General features: G+C 39.4%; 1 protein-coding gene across 2 annotated transcripts in view; it reads right to left on the reverse strand.

Moving 5' to 3' along the window:
* Positions 1-14,215, reverse strand: part of LOC121946885 (plexin-A1-like) — a 377,140-nt gene that overhangs the window by 158,659 nt on the left and 204,266 nt on the right. The gene's annotated exons all lie outside the window — the stretch shown is intronic.

A 14,215-nucleotide genomic window follows, 5' to 3' on the forward strand; every position in this document is an offset into this window, starting at 1 on the left:
AGTTCTGCAGTGGATCAGGAAACACTGATGCAGGAAAGCTCAGCAAGTTTACCTTAACAGATACTGAACAGAATCTAGAAAAAGTAAACAACTGTCCACAGAAAAACTGCCCTGGGAAATGCCCTTTCAAATGAAAACAGACTAGGCCTTTTGGTCATTTATTGACTTTCTATCATCTATAAACTCTTATGCGACAGATTAACAACCCTGCAGTCCCTCCAGTATTATTGTATTTATTCCCTGGGATATGTATTGATAATTTTACAGTGCTGTGTGTTAATTTATTTATTTATTTTTTAATCAATCATCTGTTTTTGCTGGTGGTAAACAGACTGGATTACAAATAAATTGAAATGAACCATAACAAATTGACCCTGCGAAACCTGTATTAACATCATTTTTCTAGTTTAATTTCTTTTGAAAACATGAAGGAATGAGTAATAAAGCTGTTCGGCGAGAAATGTCCCGCAAATTACTTTGAATTAGTAGATTTAAACGATTACATATTTTTTATGTAATAATTTTTTAAATAAATGTTTAGGACACAATATTTATAATTATATTAAATAAATGTTTAAAATTATGTTTGGAATTCTAATTATTCTACCACTTTGCTCATGTTTCAAAGGGTTAAAACTGAAGTAAAAACAAAATACCCTGCCATCATAACTAGGGGATAATGTCAGTAAATTTGAGTAAAACTCAGACTTCCTTTATCCCATGTTAATGCACCATACTGAACACAGACATGGGAGGGTAATTTCTAAATCACCTATGGTCCCCTGTTAATACCAGTCCTGTGCAAATTGGGCTTTAGTCTTGTTAATTAAAACCCTGAGGAGGGCACGCAGATTGAAAGCATTTACCAAGAAGGGAGTTAATATAAAAAAAAAAGATCAAGTTGCATTATGGGAAGTGTAGGATCCAGCATTTTTGGAGCTCAACCCAAACACAGGAGTTTGGGTCAGGATATCTCAGCCTTTGCTGCTGCTTCTTTGAGTGTTATTTCCTTAACCTGTCCCTTGTTATTAATAATAAATTTAATTTATAAAACACTTGTTAGAAAGTGCCTTACAAGGCTGATCCCAGATCTAAAACAATGCAGGACTTGAGCAAATAAAGAAATGGAAAGAAGCAACTCCATCAATAAAATAAATCAATAAAAGCAGACAAGCAAAGTTGGCAGCTGAGTGCCCAAAAGATTGCACTGAGGTCTATAAAATCAGACAATTAGGATACTTTAAAATGACAGCCCATGACAGTATATGATGAAAACAATAATGAAAATAAAATAAGACATGTTAAAAATGACCAAAAATGTGTTAAAATTAGTAAAAGGCTTATTTGAAAAGCTTAATTTTAAGAAGATGTCATCCTGATCCTGATATGGTGTTTTTGCCAGTGATCAGAATTTTTTTTTTTTTAAATCCTCCCTTTAAATTTTTTTGGCTTTGTCGCTGTCTAAAGGGAAATTCTATCCCTTTAAAAGAGTATTCTCCAGTGTTTATTGCTTAAGTGTAGTCTTTATTACCTGAATTAACTGTATTGCTTTTTTTTAATGTCTTCTGTGAATCTCTTGCAAGTACTACATTAATAACTAGGCCTTATTGGCTTTATGCTTGCGGGGATTTTTGTTTTACTTGCAGTGGCTTGGTGAGTGTGACAGACCTCTCTCTCTCTCCTCCCTCTGCTCGCAGTGAAACACCATGCGCTAGAGACAACAGTAAAACACAAGAGACTCTCACACTGAGCTGAAACGAGTGCTCAGAACATTGTTAAATAACAAAAATAAACACTGTGTTTTGCTGTCGTTTATGGTGTGTGGTGTTGCTTGGCAGGCCGGGTGTGAAGTGGAAGAGAGACAGAGTGTTATACAGTTAATGACAGCTGCACTCGTTCCGTCCCATGATATCCTGTCAAACAAAAAAAATACATATTTCCTTTATCTTACCTTGCTGCTGTCAAGAACACCAGCCTCTAAAAATGATCCATTAAAATGGTTTTGCAGCACTTAGATTGGAAATGAGCCAACCGGAAATATATTTCATTCACAAACTGCACTCATCATTACATAAAAGCACTAAGTTTGCATAACACTTGTGAATTCCTTGCAACGAGTTTGCTATTGTACATAACACCACTGAGATAAGCATCAAGGGCTACTCTTTTTGTCCACTAAATCTCTACCGGCTGCCATCTGCGTGTCTGCATGACAAAGATATGATGAAACTTTAATGATCTCTTTGGGGATATCAGAAAACTTGGGTATTAACAGGAACATCAAATAGCGGTGTCCAAATTTACCTGCCTCTTAAAGTACAACCAAAGAAGTACATGAGCGTCAGTGGAGAGAATGAGAGGAATTATCATTTGAGGGACTCATTTCCACACATAGTTGTCTGTGCACTTGTCATTAAACAGACGTGTTTTCTGCTGCCGTCTGCATTTTCACCATCCACCATCTGTCTGCGCGATTATCAGGAAGAGTTACCCTGAGTTTCACCCAGCTTGTAGAATACTCGAAAGTCGAGGAAGCATACCTGTGCACATCTAGGTCTGCTCTGCTCTCTCTTAATCTCAAAAATCACCGGTGTATCAGCATCCGTGTGTTTCATCTCAACTTGCTGGAAGCAGTTTACTGCTGACAGATGGATTGGCAGACAGTAAACTGCCTCAGGCAAACACACACACTCACACACACCAGCGAGAAAGTTACAATTTTGGGCCAAATTGAGAGTTTGAGACAAGTTTTCTGGGGCACTTGTTAAATACTTAAACACATCGCTGACCACCCAAAACACGTTGGCACGCATGAGCACGTGCGCGCACACACACCTCCAGCTGCCTCAGTCAGGTGCAGTACGGCATCAATAACACTGCAGAGGCAGGGGCACACCAGGTGAGCTGGAAGGTGGTGAGGGTGAATTCTAATGGCAGCTGCAGGCGCAGCAGTGTAGAAACCTTCAAAGAGGAAACTCTTTCTTCATGCACCGATTTTTTTTTCAATTCTCAACCTTCAAACAGTAAATCTGACTCTTTTCATGTCCTTTGCCTTAACAACTGCTGCATGATTAATCAGACACAAATACATATGTTGGGTTTTTTTTGTCACTGTGCACTTCAAATGTGTTCTTCCATCAAATGATTCCTGCTGCAGCCTCTGCTGGCCTCCCGCAGAGAGACATATCATTAATTGGTCTGTGAAAGTATCAGTATACATGTTGCAGTTCAAGTCTCCAAAGACTAAAATATCTTAGCAACAGGGGTTTACAGGAACACAGACTTTCTCTGTTCAGTTGGTTCGGTACATTTCTCTGTAAAGTAGGGAAAACACACACACAAAAAAAAATAAAGATTTTTTTTTTCATTTATTTTGTAAAATCTAAATGCTCAGAAAATGACTGAAATAATAGTGTATTGTCAATTCGAAAAGATGAATAAAAATAAATAAGTAACGCAATGTAAACGTAATGTTCTATTTAAGACTCTGACCTGTTGATCATTTCTAATCTGCAGCTTGTTCTTATTTCCAGAGCAGGCTCAATAAACTGACTAAAGAGAATGCTGAGAGTTGAAGCGATAAACACATGATTTCCTTTGGCAGGGTCTGAACCTGAAGTGGGAGGCTGCCTGAACCATATTGTTGCTCGTATCAATTGCCATCACTACCGGGTGTTTATATTTCAAATGATTTTGCATTGTTCCAGTGCTATTGGAGTTTGCATTTTACTTTAGTCCAGAAATTTGCTCAAAGTGAGACTACACAGCACTTTTTTCATGCTCTTTGCAAAGAATTTCACAGTCTGTGGCTCGGGACTCACTGCCTGTATGTACACTGTGCAGCACCTGTCGGTTACGTCGATGAATTGCTTTGCCTTTTTCCTTTTGTCTTGCTTGCCTTTCTTAGGTTTTTTTTGTTGTCCCCAAGAGCTGCTGAGCTGCTGCTGTGAGCTAACATAAGTTAGGCGATTTCCCAGTATGCTTTGTGCAGAGACATACACATGTCATGAAAAAAAATTTTACTTTTTATGTTTACCACCAGCTGGTCAAAGTTTTCACTTATCTAGCGAAATACCTCAACAAAATGTTCAAACAATCATGGATCCCAGACAATGTATCCAAATGGATGTACACGACAGGAAAATAATACTGGTTAAAGGCTTTCTGGAGGATTGTCTGTGCAATATGTCTAAACTATGTCAGGAAAATTCCTTTATTTCCTGTGCTGTTTGTGGTATCAGTGTTTCGTTCCTTATAGGATATTATTTTGCAAAGTTGCATCCATAGATAGCTTTCACAACCGCACATCTCTCAACTAGATGCTAGTAATCCCTTCCATTTCATCCTCATCTCCTCCTCCTATGTCACTCTGATGTACAGTTGGACACAATAGCTTATGGCAGATTCATAGCATGTTAATAGTGACCTGTGTCTGATAACTATTGTAATGCTACCATTACCAGGCACAGGCCTCTTACAGGACACCAAATAACAGCAAATTGCTGTCATTACTTACGCCTGGACAAATACCATGCTAGTAATACAGTCTATCTGATAGAAGCAGGAGGAAAAAAAAACAACATGTCACGCTCAGGCACAATAGCCGGAGAGAGAAGTTTATTCAATGAGGGTTTGTGATAGTGGGGCGGATGATGTATTCCAATGGAACAGTTCAATTATTGAGTTTAAGAAAACAGATAATGGCACGGGAAATGGGAGATGCTTAGCCAAAGACTCTTTGTCTTACTGAGGTGGCTAGAGAGAGAGAGAGAGAGTGTGTGTGTGTGTGTGTGTGTGTGTGTGTGTGTGTGTGTGTGTGTGTGTGAAAGAGAGAGAGAGAGACAGTAAGTAAGAGAGAACCACCTTTTTATATTAAATATGGCATTTTCATTCCTGGCCTATTTGCTGCTGCAGAGGGAAACACATTCATCTGTGGACAGTGGAGAGAGGTGGGGGGAAAGGGGGACAGGCGAGTGTGGGGATGAGGTGGAGGATGATAGAAAGAGTGAGATCACAGTGGAAAAAGTCCATTTTAACCATTAATTTTAGTCTTCAAACTAATAATGGACAGTGTTTGTGGACAAAAGAAGCTTCCAGTGGGATTGAGATGCTTTTTTTTTTTTGCTGTTTCCAGAATAGAGGAAAGAGGGAGCACAGAGGAGATGATGGGTGGGAGTTTATTACAAATAAATAACAGCTACAAATGAGCCTCTCTCATTTGGGTCATGATAGAGAGGCTCTTAATTTGCCTAGTGGCAGATGAGAGGAGGGGGGGAAGGAAATGGAAGGAGGGAGGTGGGGATGAGGGATGCAGGGAAGGATGGATGAGAAATACACACAAATGTAATTGCGACTGATGTTTCATTCCACATATGGGGCCTGCGTGGTGCCAGCGAGTCGCAGCTATAGGCCCAGCTGTAATTGTCCATTCTGTATAATATGGGAACGAATATAAGGCGCTATTACTACACAATAGGTTGATGGATGGCTTATTCTGCCAGCCAGCTGCATTTTAATACAAGCTGTACAAACACACATGTAACACAGATATGAAATTTGTGCACATTTGGAAGCATTTTCCCATAAACATTGTCTGCACGTGTGAGTTAATAAAGTATATGAACTTGAAAACAAGGGCCCTTGTCATGTGCAGGTAAATACAGAGGTGCATAATAAAGACGAACGGGATCTGAAATACACACTTTTCTCCCTTCCTTTATTTTATTTATTTATTTGCTTGTCTGTCCAATTTCCTCGCTTTCTCCCACTCTCCCTGCCTTTGCCTGTCTCTCTGCTCTGCTCTCATCTGTCATGAATTTGGCTGGACACACCGAAAAACACGGCAAATGAGGCCATAGATCACAAGTAGACACAGACAGGCACAACCTTGGAGGAAAGAGACAGAGAGAAGAGAACCTGAAGAAAAATACAGGGCGGATCTCTCCATCATTAACCTTTAAAAGCACATTTTGAGTTTCATAAGCTCTCTCATCACCAATTGGAATTAGTCGCATCCCAGCAATAAATGCATGATGGGAAACTTTAGCAGTTTCATATACAGACTGTGTGGAAACCAAACACGTGTATGATCAGCAAAATCTGAACTGGAGTCCCCTTCAACTTGTTTCTCTTTGTCATCTTTACATTTTTTTGTGTGACTCCTTCATACATAACATATTGTGTTGCATTATCTGGATCACACTAATATTATAGTGGGCAACTTTTTTTTTCTTAAACCACACTGGACAAGCATACACCCTGAATGTATGACTAAAAAAAGTTTGCATTAAAGAAGAAGCCATTAAGTGACAATTTCAAAAATAATACAACTTTAATCTCTAGTCACCTTAAGTAACATTTAGGAAATAGTTTTGGAGAAATCCTCTTATCTTAGTTATCTTAGCTTAGCATAATGACTGGAAATAAGGAAGAGCAGCTAGCCTAGCTGACTACTGACACCTCCAAGGACTCATGCACACGCTGCATGGCATTGTTTTTAAAGTAGATTTGCAAAAAAGGTGCCCTCAAAAGTGTGACCAACGTTCAGCATTTGTAAATATCAATCTGTGATAAATAAGGAAGAGAAATTAATCACTTTAGTGCATGGCTACCCAGAGCTTTATACCGGTCCCAGTATTTTCATACATATTTAAAAAAACGCCTGAAAGGAGATCAGCTCTGCACTCATTGTTAAGATGACTGTGATATGGTGGTCGTTATGGTCGCTTAGCAACCTCAGACGCAACCTTCATCCGTGCTCTTGAAAGCTGGCATGCCCAAGAGTAACACCCAGCACCCATCCTCATGTTTTCCAGGCAGTTAAAGACCCAGCATGTGTCCCGTCCCTATAGTGCACTGATTAACACATTATATCTGAATCATTTAATTGGTTAAAAAAAAAAAAAAACACAAAAGGTGTATATGTTGCAGTGTTACAGAGGATTATGTGCCACACAACTTCTTAGCCCTCCTTGCATGTCAATTGGTTGCCTAGCAACCTCACAGTGATAAACAACATATAATGTTTTAATGTGTGAGTTTTAACTTTAAATAGAAGCAGGATAACTACCTTCCCATGTTTACATTCTTTATGTTAGACTTAGCATACCATCTGGGTGCTATGCCATTGTTCCGACAGCCCATCATTCCCAAATCCCAATAGTCCAAAAAATATCCTGTTGGAACAAAACCATGTTTGTCTGACAGCCCATTATCCTGAAAACAACCATCCATTGCTCCAAAAATACACACTCTGCCTCTTGTAATGAAGATTCGAGGCTTGTAATGAGTCGGCCCTGTATTGTTATTGTTTTTTTCTACAATGGCTTACCCTGATATTCTTACCCTAACCCTGACCAATATCATTCATCATGAGTAAACCCAACCAACCAACCCAACCAACAAGACAACAAGCACTAGCCAATCAGAGGCAATGGAAATAAAAACTGTCACCAAGGAAGGTCAGATGAGCTTTTTGGGAGCGTGTCTATTTTCAATGCAAATGTCCTTTATAGCAATGACCGTTTGTTACTGAGATAACATGCTGTCGGACAAATGGGCTTTTGGTCCAATGGGACATCTTTCGGACTATTAAGGTTTCGGAATAATGAGCCGTGGGAACAATAGGCAGTCCCCACCATCTGCTGGCTGTTACTATATATTCAAAGTAAAGATATTAGGCAGTATGGAAGTAATTATCAACAAACATTTGCCAAGAAAGTTAATGAGTGCCTTTTTCCAAAACTAATTAGTTACATACAAAATTGTCTTCTTAGCTTCAGATTGTATATGCTTGGCTCGAAAAATCTGCATATGCATTCAAACAAATAAAGTAATATACACAAAAATGTATGCTCATACAACCCAAGTACTTCTTGACATTCCTGTTCTCTTAAACATACAAACCCCACCTTTACCCCTTACCTTACCTAAAACCCATTAGTAATCCTAAAATATGCCTTTGAAGAAATGTGAACCAGCCAAAGTCCTCACTTCCTGAAAATGTCCTAATTTTTCTGCTAAAATACATGTTTTTTGGTTCTCACTATGAAGCAAGAATGACACACACACACACACACACACACACACACACACACACACACACACACACACAGTCACTCAATTTAGTCTTTTCACAAATCAACTTTAGCCCATTTCCTTGTTCAAAACCAAGTCACGCTGTTTCTCTCAACCACATTAAGACATCTACTTCTCTAACTGTCTGTCTCTTTGACCGTCTCACAAATCACATTCTGATCAGTCGATCACTCATCTCTCTGCCTTGACAGACCGCTTCAGTGTGTGTGTTTGTGTGTGTGTGTGTGTGTTTGTAAGATAGGAAAGAGTGGGGACTTTGGCAGATATCTTTAACAAGTACACAAAACCATTGTTAAATGTCCTCTTTCTGAGTTTCTATCTGTCTATCTATCTATACAATAATATTACATATCTTTGAAATAGCAATAAATATACATAAAAATGGTTTAAAAAAAAAAGTCCATCCAAATTGCCCTGAATTCACTTTTAATTACAACCATGAGGATACAAGATTCAAGTCAAGCTCTTCAACCCTCAAAAAAAAAAAAAAAAAAAAAAAATTAAAAATCCCATAACATATCCAACAGGCTCCACACAGACTGTTCAGGCTGTTAATGAGCACAGGAGCGACTGCTATCAACACTTCCAGCTGCACTTTCTCTACTGTTGTCAACTTAAGAACTGAAAAAAAGCTTGGCATAGCTTTTTTTCCCTCTTTCAGAGTGTCAGTTTACCTCTGCTTTGGAGCCGCCGCTTATATTTGAGTGTGCAAAAATGTATAAATAAAGTCTGTTTGTTGATGCCACTGGTTAAATCCACTAGATGCTCAGAGGTCAATAAAAGTCAAGTGTTCAACTTGAACTTTGACAGCAGCAGCCATGAGGTACTTCACTGTCTTGCTCAGAGATACTTGATATTCACAGTTGTCCCCTGCTTGAAATGACAGTGTCTTTAAGCAATAGTCCTAACTAGCCCGTCACTAATTTCAACATGCCCACGCAAAAACAACTGCTGCTAAGACACAACGTTAAAAAACTCAACTCACCAATTAGCTGCCGGGGCCCAAGGGCACTTCCAGTAGATTTCTGTATCCTCGCCTCATTATTCTCCCTGTCCCTGTCTTCACTTACATTTTTTAGCAACTTCAGAGTTGGACAAACACCAAAGAAACTGCTTAAAAAGGAGCGCACGGCAGTCTTTTTCTCCCTGACCTCCAAGTGCAGTAAATGCTGAGTGAATTGAATATGAACCCTCTCTGATGTGGTGCCAGGGGTAAGGTTTCTCCAATGTGCAGTACAGTACGGCTAAGTACATTTCTGTACTGTAGCTAAATCGATACACGGAGGTACATCATCGGACCATTATGCTACTGTCTGCGCGGCTAACGGAGGCAGGGGGCGGAGGCATTTGCTGCCAGCGGGTCACCTTACGAAGCCGTTTTACAAGCGGAGAGGCTTGACCTTGCCCTGTTCAGTAGTGGAAATGTGGTGGTGATGCAACAGCAGAGAAAAGATCAGAGGCTGGGCTCTGTCTCACGGGCATCAGTACGAGAAGTGGATTACAAATCCCAAAAACCAAACAAAAATGTAAAATATAAGTTCTCAGGCTGTCTGTGGTGAAATAAAAGAATCATAATGAGACGTAGGTGAATGGAAAGCTTCACCTCGTGGCTGGATGGTAGAAGCAAGGCTGGTAATTATATAATAACTGGGTAATTTGGTACAAAGGTACAGTGGGAATCAATAGATTATGAGCCATAATCCACTTAGTCATTTACTTTAAAGCAATTAGGTGATGTCATCTATGGGGACGTAAAGGATACAAGAAATACCTCCGTCTCAGTGACATCAACAACAGAGCGTGATGACAGGATGAAAAATCTCTCTTGCTCTGCTGTTTTATTAGATCGGGACAATTTGAACATGTAACGAGGAAACAACGGGCAATGATAAAATTGATTTAGTGCCACTGTTAGTTTTTATGAGCACAAAAATGACGTGATATCAATGAACAGAAAGAGACGGACCGAAAAGCTAGAGGCAGGCAAAGATACATGGGGTGAGAGAACATTGAGTCTGTGTGAGTATGGCTTTGTGTGTGTATGTGTGTGCGTGTGTGTGTGTATGTGTGTGTGTGGAGCATTGACACAAAAAAAGCCATGTGTAAATCCATCGCTTGCTAATCGAAAACTCTCCTCTTGCGTTGAATCGGGCAGTTTTATGTTGTCACACTCTGTGTGTGTGCATATGTGAGTCAGTACTGCTGTACAGATACGCCATCTATATGCTGCAGTCCAATCCAGCACTTTTAATTATGTGTGTGAGTGAATATGGGGAAAGGTAAATTGCTCTGTCAAGCTGGGAAATGGGGTTTTTGATGTTGGAGCTCTCATCACTTGGCATTTCTATTATTCAACAAGGAGAGAGAGGAATGGGCGGATGAAGAGGAGGAGGAGAGAAGAAGAAGAAGAGGACAAACAGGGTGAAGGCACACCTCATGGCTGAGAGTGATTATCACAGAGAGTATGTGTGTAACGGGCTTTTAAGTTATGTGGCGAGAAGAGTTTTATTGAGGCCTCACTGAGGACCAGAGCTCTACAGGCAAGAACTAAGCCGTTTGGTTCAAACAAGAAAAAACATTTCTGACAGACACACTGCACTGTGTGTAGCAACCCAGCACTAAACATCATTCTAACAATATTAGAAACTAGCTGAACATAGAACAACATTTAGCAGTCTTAGAGCCAGATAGTAACAGCCCTGACACAAAGTCTGTGTAAAGCCGGAAAGACATCACGTCTTGGGCGGCATGAGTGTGACATTTTGACTACTTGTTGTTGTTGGCATCCCACTGCAGGAGATTTAAAAAGCAGATTCTAGCATAGTGGCTGATTCAAAAAGAAGAGTGGCAGTTGTAAATGTCTGAAAACTGGGAAAACAATGAGATTAGGGACACATTACCCTCCGAGCAGAGGACAAGATCAGAAAACAGAGAAGATGAATGATTGTGATCAACATGTCATGCCTTTGTTATCGTTCAGAAGGTGCTGCCGACATGTATGTTACATGTCACGCTAGAGGCGGACGCTTGTGTGTTGAACGTCACGCCCATCATGTCTCTTCTGATTGTCTCATGCCATGATGCAGTGTGTAATCACACACTGGAGTGGAATGATGCTGCCGCCGTTTGGCTCTGTTTAAAAGGGCGGGGGGGGTATAAACGGGGAACTTCGTTGCTGCCCTCTGGTGCAATCTCTGTGTAAAAGCAGCTATAGTTTAATATAAATTCACCTCAAATAGGGTAAGGTAATTTGAGGCCCAACTCTGCCCTGATATTCTCACTCTAACCCTAACCAATATCATTTGTTATTATTTAACCTAACCAGCCAAACCAATGAAAGCAACAAGTTCTACCCAATCAGAGGCAGAGTAGGGCGGGTCACGTCTTCACCATACTAGAAAATAAAGCTGATACCCAGGAAGTATGATGACCCGTTTGGGGGAGTATGTCTCTATGAAGCAATAGGCCTACGTAGCAATGGCTTTTTGTTTCGAAATAACAAATAATGACTGTTATGGGCTTTTGGTCCAATGGGACATTTTTCAGACCATTGGGGTTTTGAAATAATGAGCTGCCAGAACAATGGGCAGTCCTCACCAACTGCTGGCTGTAACTATATATTCAAAGTAAAGATATTAGGCAGTATGGACGTAATTATTAACAAACTCTTGGCAAGAAAGTCAGTAAGCTCATTTTCCAAAACTATTCTGCTGCCACGAAAACAACAAAATTGTCTTCTTAATTGCAGATACGTATATTCTGTACAGTACTCTGTTCCAAAAAATCTACACATGCATTCAAACAAAACAAACTTATAAACACAAAAATGTTCACCCATATACCCCAAGTACTTCTTGACTCTCTTACTCTTTCACACACAAACGCACACAGAAAAATTCTTTCTTCTATCTTCCTGAGGACAATCATTGACATAATGCATTCCCTGGCCTCTTACCCTAACCTTAACCATAATCACAACTAAATGCTTAACCCCCAGGACTTAAATGTTTTTTAGATTGTAAACTTTGTTTGGATGTACATTCCTAAAAATGGAAAACAAAAACTTTTCTTGTGTTGTTAGCACTTGATTTAAGGATTTGCTAAATTGTGCCAAAACTTATTCCAATCTTAGAAAAATGTTTTACATTTGCTGTCTTTTTAATTCCTTTCCACTCCATGTTAGAAGGCAATAACCCAAATTTGACAAACATTATCAGCTATATACAACAAGATAATCTTCATCAGCTCTTGTCTATCAATCATAAGTTTAGCATTTAGCTGGACTTAAGTTTTACTCACAACTTACTTAGACTAATGTTCCTTAAAATGTTTTAACTGATTGAAGATAGGGTTATAGCTATAGCACCATATTGTTTCTGCCAACGTTAAGGTACCATTACCTTTAAAAAAACCTGAATAAAATGGACTTGTTCTTTGTTCTCAATAGACTGGATCCATGAATTGTAACTAAATGTCCATAGTCCAGGGAAAACTGCCACAGTTTTTCTTTTAGATAATTTTTTGGCTTGAAAAATGCAGGAGTTTATACACCCCAGGGCTTGGCCAGCGACCTTAAACCCTGATACATTATCTCGAGTCCAGACAGCCTCTGGCTAGGAAGACGCTCCTCATCAGCAGGCCAGGGAGGCCCTGCACACACTCTGGTCCCGAACTGTCTGGTACACAGGTTCACATTCTGCAGCAGAGGGAAGATCCTTATTCTTTTCTGTGCTGTCTGAAGCGGCTACTGGGAGAGCAGTTACTCCACAAACTCCCTCCATCTGAGAGAGACAGAAGTGAGGACCCCGAAGAATATTGAAAAGATGAGGCAGGAAGAGTCGGAGAAAGGAACAGACCATATCCTGTGAACCAATTATATTTCCCCACCTCTTCAGCTCTCTCCCACTCTTCTCCTTTCCTTTTCTCTGACTGGACTGTGAATTTAGTCCATGCTGGAGCTGGGCCATTACTGATTTCAAAGAGATGGTGATCCCATCCCATCTTCATGGTTGGGCGATATATTAATATCATATCAATATCATAATATGAGACTAGATATTGTCTTAGATTTTGGTTAATATTGCCTTTTCCTGGTTTTAAAGGCTACATTGCCATAAAATAATGTTATTTTCTGAACTTACCAGGCTGTTCTAGCTGTCTATTATTTGCCTTGACCTACTTAGTCATTACATCCACAATATGAATGAATGTTTATCAAAAAATATCATTGTGTAAATATTTTGTGAAAGCACCAATAGTCATATTATCACTACAATATTTTCGGATATCTATATCAAGGTATTTGGTCAAAAATAGCATGATATTTGATTTTCTACATATCATCTAGCCCTATTAATCTACTCTGGCAATTAGTTTGACTGAATTTTGTAGAAAAAAACGTACACAGACTTAAGATTGAATTTAAAACTCTTCCATTACAGCACTAATCTGAAGCAAAAATAAGTTATTACAGTTATCTTTAGTTATCATAAAGGCATAAATCTATATCAACTTGCGGTGATCCCCTTTGCTATTGGAGATATTTACAGGAATAATTAACATGTAAAATAAATAGAAATTTAAAGAAATACACTTATTTATTTTTGAAGCAAGTTAAATGATTAATACCACTTGATCTGCAAGCAAGGGGAACAACGAACTTGCTTAGCTGAAAACCTCAAAGCAGGGGGAAACAGCAACCAGCATAAACTCCAGGAAGTCACAGCGCCTAGCCAAGAAATGGGTCTAGCACACAACCCTTAAAATTGCCTTTTTTTTCATTTCTGTTTGTTTATTGACTAAATGTAAAAACTTAGAGGTGCTGGGAGGCAGATTTTTTAAGCTAGCCCCAACATCCAGTCTTTATGCTTGGTTAATACTGGCTGTAGCTCCATATTTTACGAACAGACATGACAGTGGTATTGATCTTTTCACAAAACACTAAGCAAAAAAGGGAAGCTCATCTCCCAAAATATTAAACATATTCAACCCTTAAACTGAACAATCTGTGTTCTGAGTCTGTTTACTCTTTATGTTTTAGAGGTCGGTTCCTCTCCAAGATCAGCCTGGTCCTACTCCCAGGCTGTCAAAGTATGCCCTTTTGGCAGTGTCAATAGAA

Source organism: Plectropomus leopardus, chromosome 9 (genome assembly GCF_026936395.1).
Source record: "Plectropomus leopardus strain MGB_pleo_1.0 chromosome 9, ASM2693639v1, whole genome shotgun sequence".
Taxonomy (NCBI): domain Eukaryota; kingdom Metazoa; phylum Chordata; class Actinopteri; order Perciformes; family Serranidae; genus Plectropomus; species Plectropomus leopardus.